We start from the raw sequence: 19,060 nt of genomic DNA on the forward strand, positions 1-19,060 counted from the left end.
ACTCTAATCTATATCCTACTCCTCCATCCTGTAGACCCTGGGATGGTTCTGTCCAGTCCACCTCTACATCAAGAAGGGACTAACATTCCACATAAATGATGGATGCAATTCTCCTGCTTGCAGTTGTAGGCACTCTTGGCTCCCTGGTGTGGTGGTTGACCTTCTTCACATCCCTGTTAGCTGGCCAGGATAAAAGCAATAAACCAGAGGGTAGGAGTTGCAAGCCTGCTGAGGCTCAGGGCCTGGCTGTCACATGGACAGTCCAGAGGTTCAGGCCTCCTGAGTATACCTGAAACCCAAAGCCAAATACAGGTCTGGTAAAAGTAACAGAAGAGGCATGTGTAGAAAGATCACATCTGAGTCTAACTCCATCTCACTCAGGAATGCAAACTCAAAGCAGGGCCAACTGACATGGCACTGAACTGCAGAGCCATCTGCCATGAACATAGGGTCTCTGCAGCCCTCAGGAGAACCAGTACCTGGGTTTCTATCTACTTTGGCTGTCTCTGGGACCCTGCTGAGATGTGCATAAACGTTACTCCATTGATGACCTCCCAACTGTTTTTGGAGAATCATAGCCATACAAACTCATTTGTCCTTTCCATTTCCCCCTTTTGTCCAAGACAAAAAGCAGTTTTAAACACTTGATATTACATGTAGGCTGAGATATTCTGCTGGTCTGAGTTGGCCCTTTTATTCAAGGTCTTTTTCTAATTACATCATCAAATGGGGCTTGGTAGTAATGCCTTGGCACCAGGGAGGTTCATCCCCAGAAGTCATGTTCCATGCTGGGGGGAAGGTAATGCATTTACATGCTAAGTTTGGCTTAGTGACCACATTTGAGCAACATGGAGGTCCTCAGGAGGTAACTCTTCAGCACCTTGCAGCTCTACGCCTAGTTCATATTTCAGGCACACAAGCTCATAATCGTAGCCATCAGTATCAAGGGCTCATTGCTGGGCTGCCCATCTTTATTGGTTTTTGACATTGCACTTGGGGTATTGTTGCTGTTCATTTGGGAATGTGATAGAGCTCCCCTGGATTGGAACTCAGCACTCCCTCAGTTGTCATTTTTAACTGAAACCACTATGAAAATACCCAAACATTTTCATGTACCCTGTGTACACACCGTGGAGAACTCCCTCCCAATCACGTGCCCCCTTTCAATAACACACCACACCAGTATTCCTCCCCTGCCATAGTTGAACCCTTCTGTACTCCAAAACTTCTTTAGAAAGGAAGCCTAATATATTGCCAGATTCCATAAATAGCAAAATGGTGTATAATGATGGGTTTAAAGGTTAGATACAGAATATATACTAATTTAGAAAAATTTAAAAAAGGAAAAATAAATTGGAGTATCAAAAAATGAAAAACTGAAAGTTTTGTTTTAACATTTTGCCTTTCATCACTGCTGTAGGTGTTGCCCTGCATATACCGTGGCAAGGCAATTTCTTCCATTTCTTCCTCAGTGTCTACATACTTTCTTTTTTTTTCATCTTCCAACTATTAAGTTTATCTTCACATAAGTTTTAGATCACAATAATTCACATATACAATATATGGTACTCCCACATATCCAACATCAAACCCTTTGTCCGTTCACAAACATTGATCTTTCTACATGTTCATATTCTATTTGCTGCAGTTCATGTACAGATATTGAAACAATAGCTTTCAAACATGATTCCATTTGAGTTTCCATTATGGTTTATATTTTAGACTATACAATTTTCTAAATTTTTAGTTATCTTATGTTTTACATTATCATTTATATTTTAGCCTATAGACTTTAATACATTTTTGGTGTAATTTAACATGTCCTATATCCATCATTGCATGATCTTATGGAATACTTCCATTGACCCACAGTTACACTGATTCCATCTATTCAACACCTTTTTCCCCATCCTCTCAGGGCCCACTGTGACATTCAATCTTCATTACATGAAGGACCATATTCAGAGATACTTGCAACAATGTTGAGAGCTTGACGTACTCGACTGCCCTAACCCACTGGGAGCCACCAATTCTCTCAAGAGGTAAAATTCCCTCTATTTGAGAACATCAGTTCTCCCCAGGATGTGAGTATACTTTCACCCTCATTTTATGGGTCTCCACCCAATAGTATAACCCATTATGACACTCTCCCTAGAAGCTTTCCATGTTTCAGACCCCCCCCTTAAGCATCTTAAAACAGGTAACCTTTCATACTATATTTTCTAGAGTTTTCTCTAATTTATAATTTCAACCACATACCTGACAGTTTCCTATATTCAAATGTTCTGCCCACCGTCCCCCCCAAAAATTGGGCCATCTGATCCATCCTTTCATCTCCAGCCCCCCTCATGCTCACAAAGCCCTGCCTCGAGGTATCTTTATGCCCCCATTTTATCCCTCCTCTGTACAAATACTTATATTCAGCTTATCATAGCTTTCACCCATGCAGGTGTCAGCTTGCACCCTTTCTCTACTCCCCAACTTCCTTTAAGCATATCATCCAGTCACTCTGAAGCTGTTTCTATCTCTCTGAAACAGCTTGGTTTACTTATTTCTTATCAGAGAGGTCATGTAGTATTTGTCCTTCAATGCCTGGGTTACTTCACTCAATATAAAGTTCTCAAGATTCATCCATGTTATCAGATGTGTTTGTAGTGTATTTGTTCTTATAGCTGAGTAGTATTCCATTGTATGTATACACATTTTATTTATCCATTCATTCTTGATGGCATTTGGATTGATTCCAACTTTTGCCAACAGTGGATAGTGCTGCTATGAACATTGGTGTGTGTATATCAGCTTGTGTCCTTGTTTTCAGATCTTCTGGGTATATACCCAGCAGTGGAATTGCTGGTTCATATGGTAAATCTGCACCTAGTTTTTTGAGAAACTACCATACTGTCCTCCAGAATGGCTGGGTCCTTCTGCATTCCAACCAGCAGTGGATGAGAGTTCTCATTCCTCCACATTCTCTCCAGCTCCTGTAGATCTCTGATTTTTTGATAGTTGCCAGAATTATGGGAGTAATATGGTATCTCATTGTGTTTTGACTTGCATTTCCCTAGTAGCTAGTGATTTTGAGCATTTTTTCATGTGCCTTTTAGCTATTTGTAAAACTTCTTTTGAGAAGCATCTGTTCAAATCTTTTTCCCATTTTTTAAATGGGTTGCTTGTCTTTTTATTTTCAAGATATAGGAATTCTTTATAAATGCAGGATATTTCTCCCATAAGATATATGGTTACCAAATATTTTCTCCCAATGCGTAGACTCTCTTTTCACTTTCTTGGCAAATTCCTTTGAGGTGCAGAAGGCTTTAATTTTGAGGAAGCCCATTTATCTATTTGTTCTTTGGCTGCTCATGCTTTGGGTGTGAAGTTCATGAAGCTGTTTCCTATTACAAGGTCCTGTAGATGCTTCCCTACATTGCTTTCCAAAGTCTTTATGGTCTTGGCTCTTATATTTAGGTCTTTCATCCATCTTGAGTTGATTTTTGTAAAAGGTGTGAATTGGTAATCCTCTTTCATTCTTTTAAATATGGATATCCAGTTCTCCAGGCACCATTTGTTGAAGAGGCCATTCTCTCACAGTTGAGAGGTTTGGTGGCCTTGTTGAATACCATACGGCTGTTTATTTGAGGATCTATATCAGAACTCTCATTTCAAGTCCATTGGTCAGTATGTCTATCCTTCTGTCAATACGATGCCATTTTCACAACTGTAGCTTTGTAGTACATTTTGGAGTCAGGTAGTGTGATTCCTCCAATTTCATTTTTCTTTTTCAATATGTCTTTGGCTATTTGGGACCACTTTCCTTTCCAAATAAATATCATAGTAAGTTTATCTAGTTCATTAAAGAATGCTGCGTGGATTTTTATTGGGATTGTATTGAATCCATAGATCAGTTTTGGTAGGATAGACATTTTAATGATAGTTAGTCTTCCTATCCATGGGCAGGGAATATTCTTCCATTTATTTAGGTCTTCTTTGATTTCCTTGAGCAGTGTTTGTAGTTTTCTGTGTATAAGTCCTTTACATCTTTATTTAAATTTATTCCTAGGTATTTTATTTTTTTTATTTACTATTGGAAATGGTATTTGATTTCTGATTTCATCCTCAGATTGATCATTATTGGTATACAGAAATGGTATTGATTATTGCATATTGATTTTGTAACCTGTGACTTTACTGAACTCATTTATGAGTTCTAGAAGATTTCTTGTAGACTTCCCAGGGTTTTCTATGAATAGGATCATATCATCTGCAAATAGTGAAATTTTCACTTCTTCCTTTCCAATTTGGATGGCTCTTATGTCTGGTTCTTCCCTCAGCGCTTGAGCAAGTAGTTCTAAGACAAATAGAAGGGCTGATAGTGGGCATCCTTCTTTTTTTCTTGATCTTAGAGAGAAAGATTTTAGATTTTCAAGATTGTAAATGATGTTAGCTGTGGGTTTTTCATATATGCTCTTTATCATGTTGAGAAAATTTCCCTCTATTCTGATCTTTTGCCTTGTTTTTATTAGGAAAGTGTGCTGTATTTTGTCAAATGCTTTTTCTGCATTTATAGATACGATCATGTGATTCTTTTATCTTCAGTCCGTTTATATGGTGTATTACATTAATTGATTTTCCTATGTTGACCCATCCTTGCATACCTGGAATGAATCTCACTTGGGCATGGTGTATAATTTATTTAGTGTATTGTTGAATATGATTAGCAAGTATTTCTTTGAGGATTTTCATGTCTAAGTTCATTAGAGGGATTGGTCTGTAATTTTCCCTTCTTGTGGTGTCTTTGGCTTTGGTATTAGAGTAATGTTGGCATCATAGAATGAGTTAGGCAATGTTCCTTGTATTTTTATTTTTTGGAAGAGTTTAAGCATGATTGGTGTTAGTTTTTTCTGGAATGCTTGGTAGAATTCACCTGTGAAGCTGTCTGGCCCAGGGCTCTTCTTAGTTGAGAGGTTTTAATGACTGATTCTATCTCTTTACTTGTGAATGGTTTGTTGAGATCATCAGTTTCTTCTTTCATCAATGTAAGCTGCTTATGTGTTTCTAGGAATTTGTCCATTTCCTCTAAATTGTCCTTTTTCTTGGAATATAGTTTTTCAAAGTATCCTTTTATAATAGTCTTTATTTCTGTGGGGTCAATGTTGATATCTCCTTTCTCATTTCTTATTTTGCATATTTGCATCATCTTCCTTCTTTTTTTCTCTGTTAGTCTAGGTAACAGTTTGTCAATTTTATTGATCTCAAAAAACCAGCTCTTGGTTTTGCTCATTTTTTCAAGTGCTTTCTTTTTTTCTATTTCATTTAGTTCTGTGCTGATCTTTGTTATTTCTTTCTTTCTTCTTCCTTTGTATTTAGTTTGTTGCTTTTTCACTAATTCCTCCAATTGTACAATTAGTTATTCAATTTTAGCTCTTTCTTCTTTTTTGATGTATGAATTTATGGCTATAAATTTCCCTATCGGTATTGCTTTTGCTGCATCCCATAAGTTTGGATATGTTGTGTTATAATTTTCATTAGTTTTAAGGTAGTTATTAATTTCTTTTGTCATTTCCTCCTTGACCAACTGTTTTTCTAAGAGTGCTGTTTAACTTCCAAATCTTGGTGCCAAATCTTGGTCTCTGTCCCTTGAAGATTTCCAGCTTCATTCTACTGTGGTCAGAGAAATTATTTTGTATGATTTCAGTCTTTCTGAATTCATTGAGACTTTTTCTGTGGCCTAGCATGTAATTGTACAAGTATATGTCTTGGGTAGGCCTGTTGGAATTTATGCTGTTTGGAGTGCATTGTGCTTCCTGGACATGTACATCCATCTCCCTCAGTAGATTTGGGAAGTTTTCAGCCATTATTTCCTCCAACACCCCTTCTGTCCCTTTTCCCTTCTCTTCTCCTTCTGGGATGCCTATAATGTATATGTTTGTGTGTTTTCCATTGTCATTCAGATCCCTAAATCCATGCTGGAATTTTTCTTTCTTTTTATCGATCACTTCTACTATCTGTTTGATTTCAGATATACTGTCTTCCACACCACTAATTCTTTTCTGTGCCTCTTTGAGTCTGCTGTTATTTGCTGAGAGTGTATTTTTGATTTCTAGAATTGTGCTGTTCATCACCATCACATCTTTTATCTTTTTGTGTATGATTGCAATTTCTTCTGTATTCTCTCTAAGTGTTTTCTTCATATTCTTAATCTCTTCCTCCACCTCATCAAATTTGTCCCTAATATATGTTTTGAGAGCTTTAATTACTTGTTTGATGTTCTGTTACTCTTCCTGATTTTAGTTTGTTCATTGGATTGGAGCATGTTTTCCTAATTATTATTTTGGTTTGTAACTTTTTGTTGCTGTCTTGTCATCATTTTATATTGATGGTTTTAATCAGTTGCTTATCTTCTTTGTCTAGTTTGGTGTTTAATTAGTTGTTTTTGCATGTGTGTTAATTCTTCTCTTTGTCACTTTGTTCTTATTCTATTTCCTTGTTGTTGGCTAAGTTCACTTGAAGGAAAATATTAAGGTCAGGGAAAGCCAAAAGAGTAAGAGAAGAAAAATGAACAATATTAGCATTGATAACAAATATTAAGAGGAACCATGTGTGATCTAGGAGAATGGATATTTGGCTCATGTAAGGTATGTATACTTATAACAGTATGAAAAGTAGTGTATGTATAATGAGACAGTAAACTAAATATGGGGAGGAATATAGTGTGAATTAAAAGGCCAGTGTGTTCAGGAAAGAGGGAAAGAGTAAAAAAAGGACAGTAATATAAAGAGTAAGTATAAGACAGAAAACAGAGCAAAGGTATTAGAAATAAATTCAGAAAAATAGGGGGGCAAAGAAAGAGATGTGTAATGTAAGAGAAACAATAAATGATGGAGGATAGAAAGATGTAGAGGAAAGGGGATAGTGTTGGTGACCAAAATCAATATACACACAAAAGTGGAATGGAGAATGAGGAAATACAGCAAATGTGAAGCACTCCCTGCAGCACCTAATATTTTAAAATATTTAAAAAAAGGAGATGAAAGAAAGAAAAGGAAAAAAGGGACAAAAAGGAGGGGGTAAGTAAGCAAGAAAAAGAAAAAGAGAAAACAGAAAAAGAAAGAGAAAAAGGACCTTGGGGGATTAAGAGAAAGAAAACAAGAAGACAACCCAATAAAATGCCAGACAAAGTTTCAAGCAAGGTATCTCCTTGCAGTCAAATAAAATGCTTAGGGATTTGACATTCTCCCCTTTTCCCCTCCTTACTTCCCTGTCACCCAGGGCAGCAGGAAAGCTGCCTGAGAGGTCCAGTAGGAGATTCAAGTGGGTCCTTGTTGAACCAGCTCTGCACAGAAAACAGTGACTTTTGTTTCCAGAGAGAGAGCACCCACAGCTCACCAGGAACCCCAAGTATGCTATTGGAAGCTTGGAAAGCACCTCCTACAGTCCCTCTCCTTTAGGTGTGCTATGAGAGGGCTAGTTGATTTTCCGACTCCACCTTCTCCCAGACCAAGTTTCATATCACAGGGTATTTAGGTGAATTGGGTTTTGTCAGCAGATTCACTACTCCTTTCTTCCCAGGCTCTCCCCAAGCCAGCTGGTATGCTCCTCGAAGCACAGATACACAGAAAAAGGAGGGAGGGAGAACCAGAAAATTGAACCTTCACTCACTTGGCCCCTTTGCTGCACCTTCTACCGAATCCCTCCCACTCATGAAGTCAGTCCAGAACTGGAGGGCTTGGGCAATCCCGGACCTCCAGAAGTGCTGGACTTGGGAAACGGAAGCCCAGGACACTGCAGACTCAGAGTATGTAGGTGTGTGGAATGCGGGCTATGGAGCTTAGGGGACACAGACCTGGGGACCACGTATCTGGGGATCATGGTGCCCAGGGACACCACCACACAACTGACAGTTCTCAGGGAACATTGTGGCCACCAGCCATAAGTGGAAGGGTCCCGCCTCCCCACAGCTTTCAACCTCTGTGCTTCTAACCTGCAATCCTACCTTTAGCAAGCACTACTTCTGTCACTGTCTCTAAAAAACAGACGTCCATACACCACCTGCCTTGCAAGGTCCTGAAACAGCCTGCTCCGGCAAGACTCCAACACCACTTTGCTGCTTCTTTGCAGTTGCACTCACTCAGACACCACCTTGCCCTGCCTCCTCCTGTAGAAGTTTTAATTAACTGGACTTAAAAGTGTAGTGATGGATAGAGTTGGTAATAACACATTATAGTGAGTAGTAACTGGATTATAAATGGGATTGTGGCTGAAAAAGTTAGTCTGGGGAAGTAAATGTCAATAGAAAGAAAGCTAAAGAATAACTGAGAGGGAAGCAGACTTGGCCCAGTGGATAGGGCATCCATCTACCACATAGGAGGTCCGCAGTTCAAACCCCAGGCCTCCTTGACCCATGTGGAGCTGGCCCATGTGCAGTGCTGATGCACACAAGGAGTGCCCTGCCACGCAGGGGTGTCCCCGCATAAGGGAGCTCCATGCGCAAGGAGTGAGCCCCATAAGGAGAGCCTTCCAGTGCAAAAGAAATTTCAGCCTGCCCAGGAATGGCAGGCAGCACACAGCAAGATGACGCAACAAAAAGAAACACAGATTCCCGTGCCACTAACAACAACAGAAGCGGACAAAGAAGAGCACACAGGAGATAGACACAGAGAACAGACAACTGGGGCAGGGTGCGGGGGAGGGAGAAATAAATAAATAAATCTTTAAAAAAAATAAAAGAATACCTGAAGGACTGAAATACACAGTAAACCCAGAGGCAGTTGAGAATTGTGGTTAAGGGTGCAAATACAAGCAAGTTCTTCTGTGAACTAGAGCAGATGTATATCACTATTGTATATACATGGAAAACTACAATTAGTGTGACCTGTAGACTGTGGTTAACAGCAATACTATAATATTCTTGCATAAATGTCAAGCTGTACTGTGTTGATAAAGGAGGTGTATGGAAAAAGTGTGCTAAATGTATGCTATGGGCAGAGGACGTGGCCCAGTGGTTAGGGCATCCATCTACCACATGGGAGGTCCACAGTTCAAACCCTGGGCCTCGTTGACCCATGTGCAGCTGGCCCATGTGCAGTCCTGATGCACACACGGAGTGCCCTGCCATGCAGGGGTGTCTCCTACGTAGGGGAGCCCCATGCACAAGGAGAGCACCCCAGAAGGAGAGCTGCCCAGCGTGAAAGAAAGTGCAGCCTGCCCAGGAATAGTGCCACACACACAGAGAGCTGACACAATAAGATGACACAACAAAAAGAAACACAGATTCCTGTGCTGCTGACAATAACAGAAGCGGACAAAGAAGACACAGCAAATAGACACAGAGAACAGACAACTGGGGTCGGGCTGGGGAAGGGTAGAGAAATAAATAAATAAATCTTAAAAAAAAAGAAAGATAAAGGTTTGCATGACTCTAATAAAAAGGATGCTAACGGACCATGATTGGTAGTAATAGTCTGGTCATATTGTCTCATAATCTGTAACAAATGTTCAACAAGGATGTGGAATTGTATGGGAAATTTACACATCTGTATGATTGTTTTGCAAGTTCACAATATTTGTAATAAAAATATATTTAAAAAATAATATGGGTTGGGGAAAAAATACACCAAATGGAAGATAGGAACTCTAGTTGGTAGTAATATTGTGATGATGTTCATGCACAGTTTGTAACAAATGTTTCACAATGCAAAGAGTTGGTGAAAGGGTGATGTATGAGACACCTGTGTGATGTTATGTATGTATATTTTGTAAGATCAAAATCTTTAGTGTGCATGTTAATGTATGAATGATATACTTCCATAAAATATAAAAAGTTTTTTAAGAATAGAGTGTTCAGAGATGATGAAGAAAGTGTTGGCCTTGCTGATTCTGAAACTTCAAGATTCAGAGAGCCACTTACACACACATTGCTGTGACTGGCAATGGAAGAAATTGAGCATTGATGTGCAGTAAGTGACCACAGTAGTTGCTGAGGGCAGGGAGAGGGAAGAAAAGAGGTGATGTGGGGACAATTTTGGGACTTGGAGTTGTCCTAAATGATATTGCAAGGACAGATGCTGGACATTATATATCCTGCCATAACCTACTGAATGGACTGGGGGAGAGTGTAAACTAAAATGTAAACTATAATCCACGTGGTACAGCAGCGCTCCAAAATGTATTCACCAAATGCAACAAATGAACCACAATGATGAATAAGGTTTTTGATGTGGAAAGAGTGGGGTAGGGGGTTTAGGGGCACCTCTTATTTTTTTGATGTAATTTGTGATCTATGTATCAATACAATTAAAAATGATGTAATTGGGGTGGGGAGTGGGGTGTAAAGGAACTTCTTATATTTTTTCAGTGTAACATTTTGGAAAAAAATCTACTCATTCCCTATAAATGTGTATTATTTTCATAATTAATTATCTTTAAAGACATTTTCAATGATATGTTTTAAACTTTAAAAAAAGAAGTAATATTGGATATGAATTGACTCTGTAAAATAACCAAAAAAAACTATGAAAGTACAGTTATATAATTAACAATGTACCAACCCACCATGTATGGATTAACAATTCTAATACTTCTATGCATTTGCACTGGAATCAAGTTTCATAGATAGTGGACAGATGAGGGAATATTTTTCACACTGTGAAATAGGTGATTATAGATAAGCAAGGGAGGAGACTAGAATGTTCTATATGTTAATAGTTTAGATTTATTAACTCATGTATCAGTAAATATAGAGTGTTGTATGTAGGCATATTTATAAACATGTATATACACACATATGTTTCCTCACACTCTCTTCAGAGAGGCCTTAGAAGGCACAGTACCGTGGAACTCAGAACATGGAATTTATCACCATTATCCAATAAGTGTCTTCTTGGAGAAATTGTTGACTCTAAGAGAGAAACATGCAAGAAATGACTGGCACAATTTATAGTACCATAGAGTAAATATGTGCTAAAATAAAACTCTCAATGATGGGGTTGTACTACAGATAAAGAGTACAGCTGACATTTTACCCCCATGGCCAAAAGTGGAACAAATTAAACAAGAAAAGTAATATTGTGTCACTACTAAAAGTATCATATAAATTTCATGAGTTCATCCTGATATTAATAAATAATTGATTAAATAAATAAGAAGAGACAAATCTCTCTTGCAGGAAAAAAATCAATAATTTATGTAGATATTACTTTTTCAAGGCCATGGAGAAAAATCCCACTCTTGAAGTATGGGTTTCACTTAGTGACTTCTTCCCAAAGGTGATATAAGGAAGGTTAGAGAAATGAGGAACCTTATGCTGGGGAACCACAAAACACTGCTGAAAGAAGTCAATATCAACAATGATAAGTCATGTTGATAGGATGCACCCTGGTTATGATGGTACGAAAATGATACTTTATTTCTGGTGCATTCTTCCAAAAACCCATAAGCTCAGTCTAATCATGAGAAGAACATCAGAAAATTCAAACTGAGGGAAACTTTACAATATATCTTACCTACACTCCTCGAAAGTATCCAGGTTATCAAGCCAAGAAGAGTCTGAGAAGCTGCCACAATCACAAAGTGACTAAGAAGTTATGACAAATAAATAAAAGGTGTTATTTTGGATGGCAGATGGTACAAACAGGGGAAAGGGGGTAAGAGGTTCTTGGAAACTATCTATAACATCCTTACAGGATTTCTGCAACTCTAAAACTGTTCTAAATATTAAGTTTATTAAGAAGTAAAATTTTTAGTGAAATGCAAATTCCTGGGATCATAAAACTCCAAGATTCAATACCGACACAATTATATGCATTGGAAAATTACTCCGATTTCACAGAGTAATTGGAATAACTAAATAAAATGATAAACATGAAATGACTGACATTATGCCAAGCATTAATAGTGAAAACTTTATGATTCAACCCCACATATGCTAACTCATCACACCTCCTTCCATGCATCCACTCTTCTATTTTCATCCCTCATCATCTTTCCAAAGTTTTTACAACAGATAGAGTCATATTAACCCAGAGAAATCTTTCTACTTGGCAAGGGTTTTCATGAACATCACTGTCTCTAAACCCTACACAGACTCCAGTAACCTCAAACATAAAGATCCAATTTGTGGACAGAATACAAGGCTCTCTTTTACAAGGCTCATTTTCAACTTTTCATGAATGTCCATCATTGTTCATCAGATATTCAGAATTATTTCTAAAACTGCACCACATCCTATGGTTATACAGAACTCACATTTGTGTCCCTCTTATTTCTTTTTGTTGTGCTTCTACCTCCACATCCTCATGGAATTATTCCAATTCCTCCTTCAAGGCTCAGTTCAATCATGAGGTCCCATATGATGCCTTCATTAACTCGCACAACACAGGATGAGTCCAAAGTTCTAGACCCTCTTCACTAGGAATTCAGAGCCAGCTCAGGATATTGCATGTACTCATTTCTATGTCTCTTAAATTGTTTAGATATAATCTTTTATAAAAGAAACAATGTGTCGCTCAATTCTTCATTCCCAAATTCATATTTAGTTCTTCATATTGTTTGATGACTAAATGTCATGTGTTGAACCGGATTCTTCCCAAAATTTTAGAAAAAGAAAAAGCAGTGAAACAAAAATCTCTATCTATGAAATTATGTTCCACTGTGTGTCTTCTCCAGTGTATCTTCATGAGTGAGTGTTCATTTATATAGGACACCAAGGGGGCAGGGACTCAACCATGAGTACCGCCAGTGATATGATCAAATCAAAGCTCTAATCTTGATTTAATTAAGTAAATGTAAAAAAAATGAATTTAAATCAATCAAAGGGTATCATATACAGAGGAACAGACCAGTTTACAAACATAATTGAAATCTCCTCTTGGAATTCATAAATAGTATCAACCTGCCACAGAGACCTTTAGGGATTTCATTCCCATGAAACTCAGGAATGAATTATTCTTTTCTCTCTCTTCTTGATAAGATACATACTTCTCTGGAGGTAAGAAAGAAAACCACAAAGCAAACTCGTGCCAGTTTTGAACCTCAGAAGACAGATAAGGAGAATCATGTCCATCTCTTATCCCACTGAACACCTTCCTTCCCTATAGGAAGTCACCTTTCTTTAGATGTGAACTCTAATATTACAAGGTTTCCCAAAATGGTTTCTCTATCACTGATAGTAAAAAAGACTCTGGGTACACTAAAATATCTTGTTTCCAATCTGTCTCCTTTGGAGTCATGGGACTTCCCTCTCTCAACAAGATTTCCTTTTCTCTCACTTCTTCTCCATTCTCCCCAAAACTTAGCAATATATGTGCAAATCACACAATCATTTATTTCTTAATCATTTGACAAATATTTATTCAACAATACTGTATGGTAAATAGTAAGTTATATTCTGGGAATGAATAGAAGAGTGAGATATTTTGCTTCTGCTCAAACAGCTCACAGACTTTAGAAGGCATGAGATAAGCAAATAAGTAAATGCAACATAATAAGATGGTACTGGAATCCTCCTGGAGTATATTTCCATATATCAGGATCAGCTTTTCCATTTCTGCTAAAAAGACTCTTAGGACTTAGATGGGAATTACATCGAAGCTGTAGATAACTTTGGGTAGTACTGACATCTTAACAATATTAATTCTCCCTATTCATGAACACAGAATACCTTGCCATTTACTTAGTTCTTTTATTATTTCATTCAACTTTTTTTTTGAAGTTTTCATTGTGCATCCTTTTTAGTTAAAGTTATTCCTATGCATTTTCTTCTTTTAGATGGTATGGTGAGTGGATTTTTTTATTGTCCATTTAAGAATGTTCTTTCTGTTGTATAATGTAAAACTTTTTTTTTCATGTAAACCTGATAGGTTTCATTTGGTTGAATTCATTTATGATCTCTAGGGTTTTCTTGGGGCAGCTTGTCATGATATAGATAAGGATCACCACATTTCTTAAAACAGATGATTTTACTTTTTCTTTCTAAATTGGGTAGACTTTATTTAGTTTTATGGCCTAATTTCTTAACTTCCAGTATAATACTGAATAGCAATATTGAAAGCAGTCATCCTTGTTTTGTTCCAGATCTCAAAGAGATAACTTCCACTCTTTCAGGATTGAGGATAAGATTACCTGTGTTTTCTTATATATTTTGTTTATTCTGTTTAGGGAGTTATTTATATTCTTCTTTTTCTAAGTATTTTTATCATGAAAAGGTGTTGGAATTTATCATTCACATTTCCTGCATCAATTTAGATTTTCATGTGATTTCCTTTTCATTAGGTTAATGGGTATATTACATCGATTTTCTTAAGTTGAACATTCATTTTGAATCCCATTTTGTCTTAGTAGGTAATTCTTGTAATATTCCCTTGGATTTGACATGCTAGTATTTGTTAAGTGCTTTGCATCTATATTTATGAGAGAAATTGCTCCTTGCTTTACTTTCTTTGATATGCTTTATGCAGTTTTGGCATCAAAATAACTTTAGTCTCATAGAATGAGTTTGGAAGCTATATGTATCTTGACTTCAAATTGGAAGGTTATGAAAAATATTGTCATTAATTCTTCTTTGAATATTTCATAGATTTCATTTTGGAAGATGTCTGATCCTAGACTTCTAGTTTTGAGAAGTTTTTGATAACTAATTGAATTTCTTTACTCATTATGTTTTTGTTGAGATCTATTTCTTTTCAGTCAATTTAGATAAATTGCATGTTTTTAGGAATTGGTCCATTTCTTCTATTTTCTAGATTTCGGTAGACAATTATTCATAGATTTAATTCATAATCCCTTTAATGTCAGCAATATTTAGCAACATCCCTGATTACAATTTTTATTTTGGTAATTTACATCCTCTTTCTTGTTTCTTTTTCAATCTAAATAAACCTTTTCTATTTTATTGATCTTTTCCAAGAAACAATTTCATTGGTTCACACAATTGTTTTTTCTATACTCTAGTTCATTTCTCTTCACTGAAATCTATATTGTTTTTCTCCTTCTTCTAGATTTAGGTACAGTTTGCCCTTCTTTTTCTATTTCCCACAAATCTGTAGTTAGGCTTTTTAAAAAAAATTTTCTCTCCCCTTCCTCCCTGCCCCCACCCCCCAGTTGTCTGTTCTCTGTGTCTATTTGCAGCATGTTTTTTGTCCGCTTCTGTTGTTGTCAGCAGCATGGGAATCTGTGTTTCTTTTTTGTTGTGTCATCTTGCTGCGTGAGCTCTCCGTGTGTGGGGTGCCATTCCTGGGCGGAGTGAACTTTCTTTCACACTGGGTGACTCTCTTTATGGGGTGCACTCCTTGCCCATGGGGCTCCCCTATGCAGGGACACCCCTGCGTGGAATGGTACTCCTTGCATGCAATAGCACTGTGCGTGGCCAACTGGACACAGGTCAAGGAGGCCCTGATTTGAACCGCAGACCTCCCATGGGGACCTCCCATGTGGTAGACAGATGCCCTATCCACTGGGCCAAGTCTGCTTCCCTGTAGATAGGTTTTTGATGTGTTATTTTTTAAAATATGAGGATTCACACCTACAAATTTCCCTGAATATTTCAAATTCATCCCAAATCTGGCCTAACAGAATGAATTAGTTTAGCCACAAAATAAATAATAAAATGGACTGTGATGTGTAGTGGATTTCAAATGCCAGCTGCAGTTTTGAGAGACTGTCCACATTAAGAAATTTGAGATTCCATATTACTAAATAAGTTCTATATGAAAATGAATTAGAAAATTATCCTAAGTGGGAACTCTAGTAAGAGATTCCTGTATAAAAGATGGATCCTTAGAATTATAGTTGCATTATAAAGGTTAACAAAGTATAAATACATTAATCAAGTATGTGTATGAAGAGACACACTTCTCCTGACCATGGTGCTACAAGTGCCAAAGCTCTCTGAATGAGGATCCAGCACGCAGTCTGAAATCACAGAAGCTTTGTGACCTTAAAGGCTCAAGGTGCACAACTTAACATTAAATTGTTTTAGCTTGCAAATTTCCAAATAATGTAAAACGTGAATCCTCTCTTTTCCACTGAGACCTCCAAGAATTCACACAAATATGTCCTCAAATTAAACAGCAGAATTTTAAAACTCAGTATATCAATGGATAAATTCTTACATTGCTAGAATCACAATAAGTCCATACTAAGATACCAGTAAGTCTACTTTAGTCCAAATTTCATTCCCCCAACCAGAGGATTCTGGGATGGTGATGTCTACTCCACAACTAATAGAGAGGGGCTGTGATCCTTTAGAGCTGATGGATGGGACTATGTAGTTTTAGGCTTTCTCTTGTAGTTTTAGGCTTTCTCTGTTACTTGGTATGTAGTTGTCCATCATCACCCCCTTGCCTGTTGTCTTGGGTGAAAGCAATGAACTGGAGAGTAAGTGTTGCAAATCTATTGAAGTTCAGGGCCCAGCTGGCACATGGGCAGCCCCCAAACTTCAGTCACTTGTACATAAACCTACAAACTCTAGTACTAATTACAAGTACAAATGAAAGGACAGAAAAGCCACATGTAGGGAATCTGAAGGTAGTGGTCACTGGGGGTTCTGAGGGTAGGAAACAGTAAAAAGTGTTATAAGACAGGGGCATTTTTTGGAATTGGGAATTGTCCTAAAAGACATTGTAATAACAGATGCAAACCATTATATATCTTGCCATAACCTATGGAATTATGTCGAAGAGAGTGTAAACTACAATGTAAACCTTTGTCCATGCTTAGTGGCAATGCTCCACAGTTTGTTCATCAATTGCAATGAATGTACCTCACTAATGAAAGATGTTGTTCATGTGGGAAAATGTGGGAAGTGTGGGGAGTGGGGCATATTAGAATCCCCTTTTTCATATGATATTTGTGTAATCTAAGTATCTTTTCAAAAATTAAAAATATCTATACAGACCCTAAGAAAGCAAGTTATCATGACTAAAAGACAGAAAAAAAGACAGACAATAGGAATAAAAGCTTTTAAGTTTTTCAGATTTTGAAAATATTCAGAGAATATGAAACAACACTTTTTAATGAGTTTTAGAAGATTAAAAAGAATATTGCAATTATATTAAATGGTATATTTCAATAATTAAATAAATAGAACCTCTGAAGCAAAAATGTACAATGATGAAAATGTAAAATTTCCAAGTAGGAATGGGAGAAATTTATCTACCATGGGAATCAAAGACCCACTGATCCTGAAACAGAAATGGAAAATAAACCAAATTTATATCTGTGGACCTACTACACTTGACATTTTATCCATGTCCCTCCATTTACTGCCAGTAAAACATTCCCTTTCATATTTTCTTTGCACAGTGAAACAGATCTACAGGTTGATTTCAGTGATTTATTGTTCCACTGATGTTTTCCTTCTTGGATAATAAATAAATACAAAATATTTTCATTCAGGAAACGAAAAATATATATATATATAACCACACTTAGGATGATGTATCTCAGAGCTATTAATATGCAGGTGCTTCCAATTCTTCTGAGAGGGATGATCTGGAAATGAGGAGAAATGGGAAGTGTGACATTGGAGAAAGACATTAGAATGTGAAATCCAGGACCTTCTCATTCAATACTGTTACTCTAGAATTTGCTTCTCTTGCAAACTCAGTTCTTGGCAGTGGAGGGAGGAGTAATTGCTCCTATGTTTGAAACATACTCACTTAGGCATGGGCCACCTTATTACAATGCATTATAATAGGTAAGCGTTCTGTTACAGTTTTCTACTTTCTCTTGGTTTAAATGATGTTCCTTGGACCTGGGTGTGTTTATTCTCACTTCCCCACTCTGGACAGTAAATCTTCAATTGGCAGTATTCATCTTTTCTAAATTTCTCATGTTAGGGTCCCAAAGTATTTATTCTACTCATAAAACATTCAATTAAACAGAACACAGATCACTCAAAATGTATCTTGCCCTCCTTCTATGTAACATATATTTCATGGTTTTCAGACAGCAAATAAATCCCCCACTTATCCAGGAAAAAAAACAGTTTTTCCCTCTGTAACTTGGTGTTTATCTCTCACTGAAATTATGGAAGTGTCTTTCGATGAAATCTATATTTTAGGAACTCTCTGCAAGGTTTCCCTTTTTAAAAAAACCTAACTGTACTTAAGTTTCACTGATAAAAGACAATATGATGCTTTTTTTCCCCTTATACCCATTTATAGACTCTTAAGGAATAAACTTTGTTTTTCATGAGAACAAATTTTACCCTCAGTTTAGAGTGAATCATTGTTTTCACATATTTTAGGATCCTGGAGAAGAATAAAATTCTACTGACAAAACCAGGAATACTTTTTTATTTTAAAGAAAAAGAGAAGATGCAGGAATGGGGAAATAAGAAAAGATCTTTGTAATAACATAAGTTCGAGGAGAATATAATAGAGTTGAAAGGTCTCCATCACTCACATATGATATTTGCTTAATAAAAATGTTACCTTATGAATCAGTGTACCAGCTAAATATTTAGAAAGGAAACAGGAAGTTTCTTAGGGGATTTTGAAAGATACCAATCACCCTCTCTTCATAAATACAATCAAAGTGTAAGTAAGTTTGGCATCCACAACTGAGTCTTCTTAGGGTGTGACTTCAGTAGGGTAGGTGATTCTTAGCAGTCTTTTCTCCCTCTTTCTGGTTTGTATTCCTGTCCTCCAGATGGGGAAACTGCAGGTGGTGGTGCCTATTTAATCAATACTGAAGACATGAGCCTCCTTCTCCCTGACTGCAGAAAGGGGGCATATTTGTGTGGTCAATAATTCCAGTGGAGTCTTCTTGATTATACAGTGTTCCTGATTATAACAGAAGTATCACCTTTCTTAGCTGGACTGTTTTTCACTCTTTTCCATACTTCCAAATATTGAAAGACATAACTCTAGTTTCTTCAGTAACATGAGTGTTCATGACTACCACGTTTTTTCTCAAGATTCTTTTTCAAAATTTTCTTAATGTTTTTATTTTTAAAGAAGCTTTAGATTACATAAATGTTACATTAAAAATATAGTAGATTCCCATATGCTCCAGGTGCTCAAGATCCCACACTTTACCACATTAACAACTTGTTTCATTAGAG

The 19,060-nt window shown here is 37.0% G+C and overlaps 1 pseudogene; it reads right to left on the minus strand.

Moving 5' to 3' along the window:
- Nucleotides 1–270: 270 nt before the first annotated feature.
- The window catches only part of LOC131275306 (olfactory receptor 7C1-like), a 46,141-nt pseudogene continuing 27,351 nt past the window's right edge, over nucleotides 271–19,060 (minus strand).

Source organism: Dasypus novemcinctus, chromosome 22 (assembly GCF_030445035.2).
Source record: "Dasypus novemcinctus isolate mDasNov1 chromosome 22, mDasNov1.1.hap2, whole genome shotgun sequence".
Lineage (NCBI taxonomy): Eukaryota > Metazoa > Chordata > Mammalia > Cingulata > Dasypodidae > Dasypus > Dasypus novemcinctus.